This window comes from Stenella coeruleoalba, assembly GCF_951394435.1.
Source record: "Stenella coeruleoalba genome assembly, contig: scaffold_62, whole genome shotgun sequence".
Taxonomy (NCBI): domain Eukaryota; kingdom Metazoa; phylum Chordata; class Mammalia; order Artiodactyla; family Delphinidae; genus Stenella; species Stenella coeruleoalba.
Window position 1 is genome coordinate 615,658 of NW_027646189.1, and position 16,451 is coordinate 632,108.

At 43.8% G+C, this 16,451-nt stretch overlaps 1 long non-coding RNA gene across 27 annotated transcripts in view; it reads left to right on the forward strand.

Moving 5' to 3' along the window:
- LOC307181269 overlaps positions 1-16,451 on the forward strand; it is a 1,277,915-nt gene that overhangs the window by 557,186 nt on the left and 704,278 nt on the right. For 13 of the 27 annotated variants that reach the window (XR_013826276.1, XR_013826281.1, XR_013826282.1 and 10 more), the window contains one exon: positions 962-1,047. The exons of 11 other annotated variants lie outside the window; for them this stretch is intronic. This is a non-coding gene — a long non-coding RNA (uncharacterized lncRNA). Of the gene's footprint in view, positions 1-961; positions 1,048-5,761; positions 5,787-16,451 lie in introns of those variants that run through there. 3 more of the 27 variants (XR_013826275.1, XR_013826296.1, XR_013826268.1) reach the window with 2 other exon arrangements.

The following is a 16,451-nucleotide window of genomic DNA, read 5'->3' on the forward strand; positions in this document are numbered from 1 at the left end:
ATTCTGCCCCGCTTTCAAGTCCTCTTGGCAGCCTTACTTCAGTCTATTTTTGGACGATAGCTGTCATTTATAACTCTGCAGGTTTGTGAATTACAGTGCCCCTGAGCTCCTTTCTTCAACTCGCTTTCTTGTGGCCTGGCCGCAACACCGCAGGATGTCTTCAGGCCCTAATCTGGTTCTGGCACGGCACGCTGAGCCTTTGGTTAATTCCTCTTCCTGGTGGGAAATGAGAGTTAAATTTGCCCGTCGAGACACCTCCAGCTATTCTTTCATTGGTTCTCGCTATTCCTGTTCATCTTCCACAGAAATTGCAAACTGGGCCAAACAGTAGGTTAAAGGCGCTGACTCTCCAAGTGGGGAGAGTGTTAGTAAAGCGTCTGGAATGTTGCACCCGAGTACCAGGGGAGGAAAACTGAGACATATTTGAACACATCTCCCATTCACACGGTTGATCATACTCTGGGTTCCACATGCATGTTTTAGCTGAAGGAAGAATACCTTAAACCTGGAGAGTGGAGACCAGTGGAATGGGTACCATGCAATATGACTTCAAAGGGTCTGCATTTGCTCACCGAGCAGCTCCAATCCTATCACTGCTGCATTTATGCCCCTGTACACATGCTTGATTCTCTTTTGGAGACATAGCAATCCATAGGTTTTAAGATAATTACTAGTCAGGTACACTCTTAGGCGTTTAATATGGGGTGTTGAGTCCATTTGGTTGAGCAAGGAGTAGCTCTTGTCTATTCCATATTTGGCTTAAGGAACTTTATCTGTGCTCATTTCAATCTCTGGTTTTATGCAGCACCCCAACTCACCTTTCCCCTTAAGCAAGCAGAAGTTGGTTTTCTAAATTTGAGACCCTGTTTTGTTTTGGAATTCAGTTCCTGTGTAGCCAAGTTTACATTCCGTGTATTAGTGATATCTTATGATGTTTCTTTTTCTGTGTGACTTATTTCAGTTAGAATCATCGTACCTGAATCCACTCATTATGCTGCTACGGGCCTGATGACATAGATTTCATTGCTGAGTGATACTGCATTTTACGTAAGTATCACAAGTTCTTTAACCATTTTTCACTTTCTGTGATATTGAACTTGTACAGTAAAAGAGGTTCTTGTAAACAGAGGCGTCCCAAACTTTTGGGTGGCGGTGTCTTTTTGATTTTCATTTCCCTAAGCTATAGGACAATAAGTGGAAGTGCCCTAGGCTCTGTTGCTTTGTTTTTTAGATGTTTCAGGAAACACCATACACTTCTCCCGAGTTTCTGTTGGCAATTTACATCCCGCCCATCAGCATAACAAGGCTCCCAGTTCTCCATGGCCTGTCCTGCCTTTCTGGATTTTACACTTTTTTCAGATGGCCCTTTTGACCGGGGGGAAGTGAGACTTCATTGTAGTGCAGATTTCCTTTGCAAGTTTGCTTGGTTGGCCAAAAAGAGCGTATGCGTTTTTTCCTGAATATATTCAGGAAAAAACGCATACGCCCTTTTTGGCCAAGTGCATCATTGTGGACGTTCTGCCTCTTTTCCTATGCTTTCAATGCAATTCCAGTCTATCTCCTGAAATCGGTTTCCTGCAATTCTGCCCCGCTTTCAAGTCCTCTTGGCAGCCTTACTTCAGTATATTTTTGTAAGATAGCTGTCATTTATAACACTGCAGGTTTGTGAATTACAGTGCGCCTGAGCTCCTTTCTTCAACTCGCTTTCTTGTGACCTGGCCGCAACACCGCAGGATGGCTTCAGGCCCTAATCTGGTTCCGGCACGGCACGCTGAGCCTTTGGTTAATTCCTCTTCCTGGTGGGAAATGAGAGTTAAATTTGCCCGTCCAGACACCTCCAGCTAGTCTGTCATTGGTTCTCTCTATTCCTGTTCATCTTCCGCAGAAATTGCAAACTGGGCCAAACAGGAGGTTAAAGGGTCTGACTCTCCAAGTCGGGAGAGTGTTAGTAAAGCGTCTGGAATGTTGCACCCGAGTACCAGGTACGAAAACTGAGACATATTTGAACACGTCTCCCGATCACATGGTTGATCATACTCTAGGTTCCACATGCATGTTTTAGCTGAAGGAAGAATACCTTAAACCTGGGTAGTTGAGTCCCGTGTAATGGGTACCATGCAATATGACTTCAAAGGGTCTTCATTTGCTCACCGAACCTCTCCAATCCTATCACTGCTGCGTTTATGCCCCTGTACACACGCTTGATTCTCTTTTGGAGACATAGCAATCCATAGGTTTTAAGATACTTACTAGTCAGGTACGTTCTTAGGCGTTTAATATGGGGTGTTGAGTCCATTTCGTTGAGCAAGGAGTAGCTCTTGTCTATTCCATATTTGGCTTAAGGAACTTTATCTGTGCTCATTTCAATCTCTGGTTTTATGCAGCACCCCAACTCACCTTTCCCCTTAAGCAAGCATAAGTTGGTTTTCTAAATTTGAGACCCTGTTCTCTTTTGGAATTCAGTTCCTGTGTAGCCAAGTTTACATTCCGTGTATTACTGATAACTTATGATGTTTCTTTTTCTGTGTGACTTATTTCAGTTAGAATCATCGTACCTGAATCCACTCATTATGCTGCTACAGGCCTGATGACATAGATTTCTTTGCTGAGTGATACTGCATTGTACGTAAGTACCACAAGTTCTTTATCCATTTTTCAATTTCTGTGATATTGAACTTGTACAGTAAACGAGGTTCTTGTAAACAGAGGCGTCCCAAACTTTGGGGTGGCTGTGTCTTTTTGATTTTAATTTCCCTAAGCTATAGGACCATAAGTGGAAGTGCCCTAGGCTCTGTTATTTTGTTTTTTAGATGTTTCAGGAAACACCATACACTTCTCCGGAGAGTCTGTTGACAATTTACATCCCGCCCATCAGCATAACAAGGCTCCCAGTTCTCCATGGCCTGTCCTGCCTTTCTGGATTTTACACGTTTTTCAGATGGCCCTTTTGACCGGGGGGAAGTGAGACTTCATTGTAGTGCAGATTTCCTTTGCAAGCTTGCTTGGTTGGCCAAAAAGGGCATATGCGTTTTTTCCTGAATATATTCAGGAAAAAACGCATATGCCCTTTTTGGCCAAGTGCATCATTGTGGACGTTCTGCCTCTTTTCCTATGCTTTCAATGCAATTCCAGTCTACCTCCTGAAATCGGTTTCCTACAATTCTGCCCGTCTTTCAAGTCCTCTTGGCAGCCTTACTTCAGTATATTTTTGGACGATAACTGTCATTTATAACTCTGCAGGTTTGTGAATTACAGTGCCCCTGAGCTCCTTTCTTCAACTCGCTTTCTTGTGAGCTGGCCGCAACACCGCAGGATGGCTTCAGGCCCTAATCTGGTTCCGGCATGGCACGCTGAGCCTTTGGTTAATTCCTCTTCCTGGTGGGAAATGAGAGTTAAATTTGCCCGTCCAGACACCTCCAGCTAGTCTCTCATTGGTTCTCGCTATTCCTGTTCATCTTCCGCAGAAATTGCAAACTGGGCCAAACAGGAGGTTAAAGGGACTGACTCTCCAAGTGGGGAGAGTGTTAGTAAAGCGTCTGGAATGTTGCACCCGAGTACGAGCGTACGAAAACTGAGACATATTTGAACACGTCTCCCGATCACATGGTTGATCATACTCTAGGTTCCACATGCATGTTTTAGCTGAAGGAAGAATACCTTAAAACCGGGTAGTTGAAACCCGTGTAATGGGTACCATGCAATATGACTTCAAAGGGTCTTCATTTGCTCACCGAACCTCTCCAATCCTATCACTGCTGCGTTTATGCCCCTGTACACACGCTTGATTCTCTTTCGGAGACATAGCAATCCATAGGTTTTAAGATACTTACTAGTCAGGTACATTCTTAGGCGTTTAATATGGGGTGTTGAGTCCATTTCGTTGAGCAAGGAGTAGCTCTTGTCTATTCCATATTTGGCTTAAGGAACTTTATCTGTGCTTATTTCAATCTCTGGTTTTATGCAGCACCCCAACTCACCTTTCCCCTTAAGCAAGCATAAGTTGGGTTTCTAAATTTGAGACCCTGTTCTGTTTTGGAATTCAGTTCCTGTGTAGCCATGTTTACATTCCATGTATTAGTGATATCTTATGATGTTTCTTTTTCTGTGTGACTTATTTCAGTTAGAATAATCATACCTGAATCCACTCATTATGCTGCTATGGGCCTGATGACATAGATTTCATTGCTGAGTGATACTGCATTGTACGTAAGTACCACAAGTTCTTTATCCATTTTTCACTTTCTGTGATATTGAACTTGTACTGTAAACGAGGTTCTTGTAAACAGAGGCGTCCCAAACTTTGGGGTGGCTGTGTCTTTTTGATTTTAATTTCCCTAAGCTATAGGACCATAAGTGGAAGTGCCCTAGGCTCTGTTGCTTTGTTTTTTAGATGTTTCAGGAAACACCATACACTTCTCCCGAGTGTCTGTTGGCAATTTACATCCCGCCCATCAGCATAACAAGGCTCCCAGTTCTCCATGGCCTGTCCTTCCTTTCTGGATTTTACACTTTTTTCCGATGGCCCTTTTGACCGGGGGGAAGTGAGACTTCATTGTAGTGCAGATTTCCTTTGCAAGCTTGCTTGGTTGGCCAAAAAGGGCGTATGCGTTTTTTCCTGAATATATTCAGGAAAAAACGCATACGCCCTTTTTGGCCAAGTGCATCATTGTGGACGTTCTGCCTCTTTTCCTATGCTTTCAATGCAATTCCAGTCTACCTCCTGAAATCGGTTTCCTGCAATTCTGCCCCGCTTTCAAGTCCTCTTGGCAGCCTTCCTTCAGTATATTTTTGGGCGATAGCTGTCATTTATAACTCTGCAGGTTTGTGAATTACAGTGCCCCTGAGCTCCTTTCTTCAACTCGCTTTCTTGTGACCTGGCCGCAACACCGCAGGATGGCTTCAGGCCCTAATCTTGTTCAGGCATGGCACGATGAGCCTTTGGTTATTTCCTCTTCCTGGTGGGAAATGAGAGTTAGAGTTGCCCGTCCAGACACCTCCAGCTAGTCTCTCATTGGTTCTCGCTATTCCTGTTCATCTTCTGCATTAATTGCAAACTGGGCCAAACAGGAGGTTAAAGGCGCTGACTCTCCAAGTGGGGAGAGTGTTAGTAAAGCGTCTGGAATGTTGCACCCGAGTACCAGGGGAGGAAAACTGAGACATATTTGAACACGTCTCCCGTTCACACGGTTGATCATACTCTGGGTTCCACATGCATGTTTTAGCTGAAGGAAGAATACCTTAAACCTGGAGAGTTGAGACCCGTGGAATGGGTACCATGCAATATGACTTCAAAGGGTCTTCATTTGCTCACCGAACCTCTCCAATCCTATCAGTGCTGCGTTTATACCCCTGTACACACGCTTGATTCTCTTTTGGAGACATAGCAATCCATAGGTTTTAAGATACTTACTAGTCAGGTACATTCTTAGGCGTTTAATATGGGTTGTTGAGTCCATTTCGTTGAGCAAGGAGTAGCTCTTGTCTATTCCATATTTGGCTTAAGGAACTTTATCTGTGCTCATTTCAATCTCTGGTTTTATGCAGCACCCCAACTCACCTTTCCCCTTAAGCAAGCATAAGTTGGTTTTCTAAATTTGAGACCCTGTTCTGTTCTGTAATTCTGTTCCTGTGTAGCCAAGTTTACATTCCGTGTATTACTGATATCTTATGATGTTTATTTTTCTGTGTGACTAATTTCAGTTAGAATCATCATACCTGAATCCACTCATTGTGCTGCTAAGGACCTGATGACATACATTTCATTGCTGAGCGAATTTGCTTTGTAAGTAAATACCACAACTTCTTTATCCATTTTTCACTTTCTGCGATGTTGAACTTGTACTGTAAACGAGGTTCTTGTAAACAGAGGCGTCCCAAACTTTGGGGTGGCTGTGTCTTTTTAATTTTAATTTCCCTAAGCTATAGGACCATAAGTGGAAGTGCCCTAGGCTCTGTTGCTTTGTTTTTTAGATGTTTCAGGAAACACCATACACTTCTCCCGAGTGTCTGTTGGCAATTTACATCCCGCCCTTCAGCATAACAAGGCTCCCAGTTCTCCATGGCCTGTCCTGCCTTTCTGGATTTTACACTTTTTTCCGATGGCCCTTTTTACCGGGGGGAAGTGAGACTTCATTGTAGTGCAGATTTCCTTTGCAAGCTTGCTTGGTTGGCCAAAAAGGGCGTATGCGTTTTTTCCTGAATATATTCAGGAAAAAACGCATACGCCCTTTTTGGCCAAGTGCATCATTGTGGACGCTCTGCCTCTTTTCCTATGCTTTCAATGCAATTCCAGTCTACCTCCTTAAATCGGATTCCTGCAATTCTGTCCCGCTTTCAAGTCCTCTTGGCAGCCTTTTTTCAGTCTATTTTTGGACGATAGCTGTCATTTATAACTCTGCAGGTTTGTGAATTACAGTGCCCCTGAGCTCCTTTCTTCAACTCGCTTTCTTGTGAGCTGGCCGCAACACTGCAGGATTGCTTCAGGCCATAATCTGGTTCTGGCACGGCACGCTGAGCCTTTGGTTAATTCCTCTTCCTGGTGGGAAATGAGAGTTAAATTTGCCCGTCCAGACACCTCCAGCTAGTCTCTCATTAGTTCTCCCCATTCCTGTTCATCTTCCGCAGAAATTGCAAACTGGGCCAAACAGGAGGTTAAAGGCGCTGACTCTCCAAGTGGGGAGAGTGTTACTAAAGCGTCTGGAATGTTGCACCCGAGTACCAGGGGAGGAAAACTGAGACATATTTGAACACGTCTCCCGTTCACATGGTTGATCATACTCTGGGTTCCACATGCATGTTTTAGCTGAAGGAAGAATACCTTAAACCGGGAGAGTTGAGACCCGTGTAAAGGGTACCATGCAATATGATTTCAAAGGGTCTTCATTTGCTCACCGAACCTCTCCAATCCTATCAGTGCTGCGTTTATTCCCCTGTACACACACTTGATTCTCTTTTGGAGACATAGCAATCCATAGGTTATAAGATACTTACTAGTCAGGTACATTCTTAGGCGTTTAATATGAGGTGTTGAGTCCATTTCGTTGAGCAAGGAGTAGCTCTTGTCTATTCCATATTTGGCTTAAGGAACTTTATCTGTGCTCATTTCAATCTCTGGTTTTATGCAGCACCCCAACTCACCTTTCCCCTTAAGCAAGCATAAGTTGGTGTTCTAAATTTGAGACCCTGTTCTGTTTTGGAATTCAGTTCCTGTGTAGCCAAGTTTACATTATGTGTATTAGTGATATATTATGATGTTTCTTTTTCTGTGTGACTTATTTCAGTTAGAATCATCGTACCTGAATCCACTCATTATGCTGCTACGGGCCTGATGACATAGATTTCATTGCTGAGTGATACTGCATTGTACGTAAGTACCACAATTTCTTTATCCATTTTTCACTTTCTGTGATATTGAACTTGTACTGTAAACGAGGTTCTTGTAAACAGAGGCGTCCCAAAGTTTCGGGTGGCTGTGTCTTTTTGATTTTAATTTACCTAAGCTATAGGACCATAAGTGGAAGTGCCCTAGGCTCTGTTGCTTTGTTTTTTAGATGTTTCAGGAAACACATTACACTTCTCCCGAGTGTCTGTTGGCAATTTACATCCCGCCCATCAGCATAACAAGGCTCCCAGTTCTCCATGGCCTGTCCTGCCTTTCTGGATTTTACACTTTTTTCAGATGGCCCTTTTGTCCGGGGGGAAGTGAGACTTCATTGTAGTGCAGATTTCCTTTGCAAGTTTGCTTGGTTGGCCAAAAAGTGCGTATGCGTTTTTCCCTGAATATATTCAGGAAAAAACGCATACACACTTTTTGGCCAAGTGCATCATTGTGGACGTTCTGCCTCTTTTCCTATGCTTTCAATGCAATTCCAGTCTACCTCCTGAAATCGCTTTCCTGCAATTCTGCCCCGCTTTCAAGTCCTCTTGGCAGCCTTACTTCAGTATATTTTTGGACGATAGCTGTCATTTATAACTCTGCAGGTTTGTGAATTACAGTGCCCCTGAGCTCCTTTCTTCAACTCGCTTTCTTTTGAGCTGGCCGCAACACCACAGGATGGCTTCAGGCCCTAATCTGGTCCCGGCACGGCACGCTGAGCCTTTGGTTAATTCCTCTTCCTGGTGGGAAATGAGAGTTAAATTTGCCCGTCCAGACACCTCCAGCTAGTCTCTCATTGGTTCTCGCTATTCCTGTTCATCCTCCACAGAAATTGCAAACTGGGCCAAACAGGAGTTTAAAGGGACTGAGTCTCCAAGTCGGGAGAGTGTTAGTAAAGCATCTGGAATGTTGCACCCGAGTACCAGGGTACGAAAACTGAGACATATTTGAATACGTCTCCCGATCACATGGTTGATCATACTCTAGGTTCCACATGCATGTTTTAGCTGAAGGAAGAATACCTTAAACCTGGGTAGTTGAAACCCGTGGAATGGGTACCATGCAATATGACTTCAAAGGGTCTTCATTTGCTCACCAAACCTCTCCAATCCTATCACTGCTGCGTTCATGCCCCTGTACACATGCTTGATTCTCCTTCGGAGACATAGCAATCCATAGGTTTTAAGATACTTACTAGTCAGGTACATTCTTAGGCGTTTAATATGCGGTGTTGAGTCCATTTCGTTGAGCAAGGAGTAGCTCTTGTCTATTCCATATTTGGCTTAAAGAACTTTATCTGTGCTCATTTCGATCTCTCGTTTTAAACAGGACCCCAACTCACTTTTCCCCTTAAGCAAGCATAAGTTGGTTTTCTAAATTTGAGACCCTGTTCTGTTCTGTAATTCAGTTCCTGTGTAGCCAAGTGTACATTCCGTGTATTACTGATATCTTATGATGTTTCTTTTTCTGTGTGATTTATTTCAGTTAGAATCATCCTACCTGAATCCACTCATTGTGCTGCTAAGGGCCTGATGACATAGATTTCATTGCTGAGTGATATTGCTTTGTAAGTAAATACCACAACTTCTTTATCCATTTTTCACTTTCTGCGATGTTAAGCTGTACTGTAAACGAGGTTCTTGTAAACAGAGGCGTCCCAAACTTTGGGGTGGCTGTGTCTTTTTGATTTTAATTTCCCTAAGCTATAGGACCATAAGTGGAAGTGCCCTAGGCTCTGTTGCTTTGTTTTTTAGATGTTTCAGGAAACACCATACACTTCTCCCGAGTGTCTGTTGGCAATTTACATCCTGCCCATTAGCATAACAAGGCTCCCAGTTCTCCATGGCCTGTCCTGCCTTTCTGGATTTTACACTTTTTTCAGATGGCCCTTTTGACCGGGGGGAAGTGAGACTTCATTGTAGTGCAGATTTCCTTTGCAAGCTTGCTTGGTTGGCCAAAAAGGGCGTATGCGTTTTTTCCTGAATATATTCAGGAAAAAACGCATACGCCCTTTTTGGCCAAGTGCATCATTGTGGACGTTCTGCCTCTTTTCCTATGCTTTCAATGCAATTCCAGTCTACCTCCTGACATCAGTTTCCTGCAATTCTGCCCCGCTTTCAAGTCCTCTTGGCAGCCTTACTTCAGTATATTTTTGGACGATAGCTGTCATTTATAACTCTGCAGGTTTGTGAATTACAGTGCCCCTGAGCTCCTTTCTTCAACTCGTTTCTTGTGAGCTGGCCGCAACACCGCAGGATGGCTTCAGGCCCTAATCTGGTTCTGGCACGGCACGCTGAGCCTTTGGTTATTTCCTCTTCCTGGTGGGAAATGAGAGTTAAATTTGCCCGTCCAGACACCTCCAGCTAGTCTCTCATTGGTTCTCACTATTCCTGTTCATCTTCCGCAGAAATTGCAAACTGGGCCAAACAGGAGGTTAAAGGCGCTGACTCTCCAAGTGGGGAGAGTGTTAGTAAAGCTTCTGGAATGTTGCACCCGAGTACCAGGGTACGAAAACTGAGACATATTTGAACACGTCTCCCGATCACACGGTTGATCATACTCTAGGTTCCACATGCATGTTTTAGCTGAAGGAAGAATACCTTAAACCTGGGTAGTTGAAACCCGTGGAATGGGTACCATGCAATATGACTTCAAAGGGTCTTCATTTGCTCACCGAACCTCTCCAATCCTATCACTGCTGCGTTTATGCCCCTGTACACATGCTTGATTCTCTTTCGGAGACATAGCAATCCATAGGTTTTAAGATACTTACTAGTCAGGTACATTCTTAGGCGTTTAATATGCGGTGTTGAGTCCATTTCGTTGAGCAAGGAGTTGCTCTTGTCTATTCCATATTAGGCTTAAGGAACTTTATCTGTGCTCATTTCAATCTCTGGTTTTATGCAGCACCCCAACTCACCTTTCCCCTTAAGCAAGCATAAGTTGGTTTTCTAAATTTCAGACCCTCTTCTGTTCTGTATTTCAGTTCCTGTGTAGCCAAGTTTACATTCCATGTATTAGTGATATCTTATGATGTTTCTTTTTCTGTGTGACTTATTTCAGTTAGAATCATCATACCTGAATCCACGCATTATGCTGCTACGGGCCTGATGATATAGATTTCATTGTTGAGTGATACTGCATTTTACGTAAGTACCACAAGTTCTTTATCCATTTTTCACTTTCTGTGATATTGAACTTGTACTGTAAGCGAGGTTCTTGTAAACAGAGCCGTTCCAAACTTTGGGGTGGCTGTGTCTTTTTGATTTTAATTTCCCTAAGCTATAGGACCATAAGTGGAAGTGCCCTAGGCTCTGTTGCTTTGTTTTTTAGATGTTTCAGGAAACACCATACACTTCTCCCGAGTGTCTGTTGGCAATTTACATCCCGCCCATCAGCATAACAAGGCTCCCAGTTCTCCATGGCCTGTCCTGCCTTTCTGGATTTTACACTTTTTTCACATGGCCCTTTTCACCGGGGGGAAGTGAGACTTCATTGTAGTGCAGATTTCCTTTGCAAGCTTGCTTGGTTGGCCAAAAAGGGCGTATGCGTTTTTTCCTGAATATATTCAGGAAAAAACGCATACGCCCTTTTTGGCCAAGTGCATCATTGTGGACGTTCTGCCTCTTTTCCTATGCTTTCAATGCAATTCCAGTCTACCTCCTGAAATCGGTTTCCTGCAATTCTGCCCCGCTTTCAAGTCCTCTTGGCAGCCTTACTTCAGTATATTTTTGTACGATAGCTGTCATTTATAACACTGCAGTTTTGTGAATTACAGTGCCCCTGAGCTCCTTTCTTCAACTCGCTTTCTTGTGAGCTGGCCGCAACACCGCAGGATGGCTTCAGGCCCTAATCTGGTTCCGGCACGGCACGCTGAGCCTTTGGTTATTTCCTCTTCCTGGTGGGAAATGAGAGTTAAATTTGCCCGTCCAGACACCTCCAGCTAGTCTCTCATTGGTTCTCCCTATTCCTGTTCATCTTCCGCAGAAATTGCAAACTGGGCGAAACAGGAGGTTAAAGGGACTGACTCTCCAAGTGGGGAGAGTGTTAGTAAAGCATCTGGAATGTTGCACCCGAGAACCAGGGGAGGAAAACTGAGACATATTTGAACACGTCTCCCGTTCACACGGTTGATCATACTCTGGGTTCCACATGCATGTTTTAGCTGAAGGAAGAATACCTTAAACCTGGGTAGTTGAAACCCGTGGAATGGGTACCATGCAGTATGACTTCAAAGGGTCTTCATTTGCTCACCGAACCTCTCCAATCCTATCACTGCTGCGTTTATGCCCCTGTACACACGCTAGATTCTCTTTTGGAGACATAGTAATCCATAGGTTTTAAGATACTTACTAGTCAGGTACATTCCTAGGCGTTTTATTTGGGGTGTTGAGTCCATTTCGTTGAGCAAGGAGTAGCTCTTGTCTATTCCATATTTGGCTTAAGGAACTTTATCTGTGCTCATTTCAATCTCTGGTTTTATGCAGCACCCCAACTCACCTTTCCCCTTAAGCAAGCATAAGTTGCTTTTCTAAATTAGAGACCCTGTTCTGTTCTGTAATTCAGTTCCTGTGTAGCCAAGTTTACATTCCGTGTATTACGGATATCTTATGATGTTTCTTTTTCTGTGTGACTTATTTCAGTTAGAATCATCATACCTGAATCCACTCATTGTGCTGCTAAGCTCCTGATGACATAGATTTCGTTGCTGAGTGATATTGCTTTGTAAGTAAATACCACAAGTTCTTTATCCATTTTTCACTTTCTGTGATGTTGAACTTGTACTGTAAACGAGGTTCTTGTAAACAGAGCCGTCCCAAACTTTGGGGTGGCTGTGTTTTTGATTTTAATTTCCCTAAGCTATAGGACCGTAAGTGGAAGTGCCCTAGGCTCTGTTGCTTTGTTTTTTAGATGTTTCAGGAAACACCATACACTTCTCCCGAGTGTCTGTTGGCAATTTACATCCCGCCCTTCAGCATAACAAGGCTCCCAGTTCTCCATGGCCTGTCCTGCCTTTCTGGATTTTACACTTTTTTCAGAGACCCCTTTTGACCGGGGGTTGTGAGACTTCATTGTAGTGCAGATTTCCTTTTCAAGCTTGCTTGGTTGGCCAAAAAGGGCGTATGCGTTTTTTCCTGAATATATTCAGGAAAAAACGCATACGCCCTTGTTGGCCAAGTGCATCATTGTGGACGTTCTGCCTCCTTTCCTATGCTTTCAATGCAATTCCAGTCTACCTCCTGAAATCGGTTTCCTGCAATTCTGCCCCGCTTTCAAGTCCTCTTGGCAGCCTTACTTCAGTATATTTTTGGACGATAGCTGTCATTTATAACTCTGCAGGTTTGTGAATTACAGTGCCCCTGAGATCCTTTCTTCAACTCGCTTTCTTTTGAGCTGGCCGCAACACCGCAATATTGCTTCAGGCCCTAAACTGGTTCCCGCATGGCATGCTGAGCCTTTGGTTATTTCTCCTTCCTGGTGGGAAATGAGAGTTAAATTTGCCCGTCCAGACACCTCCAGCTAGTCTCTCATTGGTTCTCGCTATTCCTGTTCATCTTCCGCAGAAATTGCAAACTGGGCCAAACAGGAGGTTAAAGGCGCTGACTCTCCAAGTGGGGAGAGTGTTAGTAAAGCATCTGGAATGTTGCACCCGAGTACCAGGGGAGGAAAACTGAGACATATTTGCACACGTCTCCCGTTCACATGGTTGATCATACTCTGGGTTCCACATGCATGTTTTAGCTGAAGGAAGAATACCTTAAACCTGCAGAGTTGAGACTCGTGGAATGGGTACCATGCAATATGACTTCAAAGGGTCTTCATTTGCTCACTGAACCTCTCCAATCCTATCACTGCTGCATTTATGCCCCTGTTCACACGCTTGATTCTCTTTTGGAGACCTAGCAATCCATAGGTTTTAAGATACTTACTAGTCAGGTACATTCCTAGGCGTTTTATATGGGGTGTTGAGTCCATTTCGTTGAGCAAGGAGTAGCTTTTGTCTATTCCATATTTGGCTTAAGGAACTTTATCTGTGCTCATTTCAATCTCTGGTTTTATGCAGCACCCCATCTCACCTTTCCCCTTAAGCAAGCATAAGTTTGTTTTCTAAATTTGAGACCCTGTTCTGTTTTGGAATTCAGTTCCTGTGTAGCCAAGTTTACATTCCGTGTATTAGTGATATCTTATGATGTTTCTTTTTTTGTGTGACTTATTTCAGTTAGAATCATCGTACCTGAATCCATTCATTATACTGCTACGGGCCTAATGACATAGATTTCATTGCTGAGTGATACTGCATTGTACGTAAGTACCACAAGTTCTTTATCCATTTTTCACTTTCTGTGATATTGAACTTGTATGGTAAACGAGGTTCTTGTAAACAGAGCCGTTCCAAACTTTGGGGTGGCTGTGTCTTTTAGATTTTAAATTCCCTAAGCTATAGGACCATAAGTGGAAGTGCCCTAGGCTCTGTTGCTTTGTTGTATAGATGTTTCAGTAAACACCGTACACTTCTCCCCAGTGTCTGTTGGCAATTTACATCCCGCCCATCAGCATAACAAGGCTCCCAGTTCTCCATGGCCTTTCCTGCCTTTCTGGATTTTACACTTTTTTCAGATGGCCCTTTTGACCGGGAGGAAGTGAGACTTCATTGTAGTGCAGATTTCCTTTGCAAGCTTGCTTGGTTGGCCAAAAAGGGCGTATGCGTTTTTTCCTGAATATATTCAGGAAAAAACGCATACGCCCTTTTTGGCCAAGTGCATCATTGTGGACGTTCTGCCTCTTTTCCTATGCTCTCAATGCAATTCCAGTCTACCTTCTGAAATCGGTTTCCTGCAATTCTGCCCCGCTTTCAAGTCCTCTTGGCAGCCTTACTTCAGTCTATTTTTGGACGATAGCTGTCATTTATAACTCTGCAGGTTTGTGAATTACAGTGCCCCTGAGCTCCTTTCTTCAACTCGCTTTCTTGTGACCTGGCCGCAACACCGCAGGATGGCTTCAGGCCCTAATCTTGTTCCGGCCCGGCATGCTGAGCTGTTGGTTAATTCCTCTTCCTGGTGGGAAATGAGAGTTAAATTTGCCCGTCCAGACACCTCCAGCTAGTCTCTCATTGGTTCTCGCTATTCCTGTTCATCTTCCGCAGAAATTGCAAACTGGGCCAAACAAGAGGTTAAAGGGACTGACTCTCCAAGTGGGGAGAGTGTTAGTAAAGTGTCTGGAATGTTGCACCCGAGTACCAGGGGAGGAAAACTGAGACATATTTGAACACGTCTCCCGTTCACATGGTTGATCATACTCTAGGTTCCACATGCATGTTTTAGCTGAAGGAAGAATACCTTAAACCTGGAGAGTTGAGACCCGTGTAATGGGTACCATGCAATATTACTTCAAAGGGTCTTCATTTGCTCACCGAACCTCTCCAACCCTATCACTGCTGCGTTTATGCCCCTGTACACACGCTTGATTCTCTTTTGGAGACATAGCAATCCATAGGTTTTAAGATACTTACTAGTCAGGTACATTCTTAGGCGTTTAATATGGGGTTTTGAGTCCATTTCGTTGAGCAAGGAGTAGCTCTTGTCTATTCCATATTTGGCTTAAGGAACTTTATCTGTGCTCATTTCAATCTCTGGTTTTATGCAGCACCCCAACTCACCTTTCCCCTTAAGCAAGCATAAGTTGGTTTTCTAAATTTGAGACCCTGTTCTGTTTTGGAATGCAGTTCCTGTGTAGCCAAGTTTACATTCCGTGTATTAGTGATATCTTATGATGTTTCTTTTTCTGTGTGACTTATTTCAGTTAGAATCATCGTACCTGAATCCACTCATTATGCTGCTACGGGCCTGATGACATAGATTTCATTGCTGAGTGATACTGCATTGTACGTAAGTACCACAATTTCTTTATCCATTTTTCACTTTCTGTGATATTGAACTTGTACTGTAAACGAGGTTCTTGTAAACAGAGGCGTCCCAAAGTTTCGGGTGGCTGTGTCTTTTTGATTTTAATTTACCTAAGCTATAGGACCATAAGTGGAAGTGCCCTAGGCTCTGTTGCTTTGTTTTTTAGATGTTTCAGGAAACACCATACACTTCTCCCGAGTGTCTGTTGGCAATTTACATCCCGCCCATCAGCATAACAAGGCTCCCAGTTCTCCATGGCCTGTCCTGCCTTTCTGGATTTTACACTTTTTTCAGATGGCCCTTTTGTCCGGGGGGAAGTGAGACTTCATTGTAGTGCAGATTTCCTTTGCAAGTTTGCTTGGTTGGCCAAAAAGTGCGTATGCGTTTTTCCCTGAATATATTCAGGAAAAAACGCATACACACTTTTTGGCCAAGTGCATCATTGTGGACGTTCTGCCTCTTTTCCTATGCTTTCAATGCAATTCCAGTCTACCTCCTGAAATCGCTTTCCTGCAATTCTGCCCCGCTTTCAAGTCCTCTTGGCAGCCTTACTTCAGTATATTTTTGGACGATAGCTGTCATTTATAACTCTGCAGGTTTGTGAATTACAGTGCCCCTGAGCTCCTTTCTTCAACTCGCTTTCTTTTGAGCTGGCCGCAACACCACAGGATGGCTTCAGGCCCTAATCTGGTCCCGGCACGGCACGCTGAGCCTTTGGTTAATTCCTCTTCCTGGTGGGAAATGAGAGTTAAATTTGCCCGTCCAGACACCTCCAGCTAGTCTCTCATTGGTTCTCGCTATTCCTGTTCATCCTCCACAGAAATTGCAAACTGGGCCAAACAGGAGTTTAAAGGGACTGAGTCTCCAAGTCGGGAGAGTGTTAGTAAAGCATCTGGAATGTTGCACCCGAGTACCAGGGTACGAAAACTGAGACATATTTGAATACGTCTCCCGATCACATGGTTGATCATACTCTAGGTTCCACATGCATGTTTTAGCTGAAGGAAGAATACCTTAAACCTGGGTAGTTGAAACCCGTGGAATGGGTACCATGCAATATGACTTCAAAGGGTCTTCATTTGCTCACCAAACCTCTCCAATCCTATCACTGCTGCGTTCATGCCCCTGTACACATGCTTGATTCTCCTTCGGAGACATAGCAATCCATAGGT